The sequence below is a fragment of the Astyanax mexicanus genome, chromosome 2 (assembly GCF_023375975.1).
Source record: "Astyanax mexicanus isolate ESR-SI-001 chromosome 2, AstMex3_surface, whole genome shotgun sequence".
Classification (NCBI taxonomy): domain Eukaryota; kingdom Metazoa; phylum Chordata; class Actinopteri; order Characiformes; family Acestrorhamphidae; genus Astyanax; species Astyanax mexicanus.
In genome coordinates this window covers 36410652-36412072 of record NC_064409.1, presented here as the reverse complement: position 1 = coordinate 36412072, position 1421 = coordinate 36410652, and positions in this window count along the sequence as shown.

Below are 1421 nucleotides of genomic sequence, written 5' to 3'. Positions count from 1 at the left end.
GTCACAGAAAACAGTGCAACACACGGTTGTGATGTATGGGAGCTTATCCATTTTTAGCGTTATAGATCTAAACAACGTGTTGTACATGTAAGTGATTATAAGTGTGGGGTTTGGTTTAGTAGGCTTGTGTTGTTGTTGTTGTTATTATATATAAATATAGTAATTTATCGTTTGCTTTAAAACGTAAAATAATAATTATTTAAATATGTTTCTCAATAAATAGATTAGTCGACTAATCGAAAAAATAATCGTTAGAATAATCGTTTAAAAAATAATCGTTAGGGACAGCCCTACTGTATAGTCATATTTTTGGCCAGTCTTCTTGGCATAATTGCTAAAATTTAGAAATTTAGAACAGGGACTAAAATCAAAAGATGATCAGATTTAAGGTCTAGGCTTTGAGTGAGCTATTCTAAAAATACTCAGTTAAGAGGTCATGCATGCTAGTCATTATCCTGTTGGAATGTCAATTTCTACAGCTCTCTCAAGTCTTTTAAGTACAGATTAACTTTGAGAATTGCCCTGTATTCAGCTCCATGCATTTTGTGCCTAATATTTTTCCACAAAAACATGCTACCACCACCATGCTTCACTTTGCATTTGGCAAATGTATTATTTTTTTATTTATTTGTTATTTTAATTAAATGGATGTTCAAAATATTGGGATATTTTTTTTAAACAAAAAGCCTAACTGATACCCCTCTAAACTGGAGAACTTTGGTCTTCAAGATGGTTTAGGTATTTTTTCTAAGAAATTCTGGAATTTTCTACAAATAGTTGTAGCCATACTAAAATCACTGAGCTCTTACCATCAGGTAGAGTTGGGTCATATCTATTGTTTATTACACCATTATATTGTCTTAAAATATTAGCATGAAATACAAAATTACAAGTGCATGGAGCAGCATTGTTTTCAAACCCAAAATGATCAACACAAAGTTCAGGATGCTCACAGGGTCACAGGCTAAGTGAACAACAAGCATAATTTGAAAATAGTCTTTTAATAAAGGTTAAACTGTCAGACTGACAAATGTTTAATGACTGTGAACTAGGAGAGTTCAACTTGTTAGCATTAGCTTAATTATCGACTAAACCATCTCCCAAACCTTTTCTTAATAAAAGCATTTGAACAATGACTTAAATTGACTGTTGTTATACAGAGAAAGGGCCAGTATTAGACAGCCCAGTGCCAACACAACTATTGACCATAACAAGTTATGGTACTACTGACTAGTATTGGAGTGACAAAAAGGGAAAATGATGCCTTCTATGCCTTTGATAAACACCACAGCATAGACTGAGAGATTTACAGAGAACTTATAAGTCATGCCATCCTTGTGGCACATTTAAACACACACACAAAAATAAATGAGTGGGGATTGAGACGGATTGTAGAACAAGAACACATCGTACTTACAGTG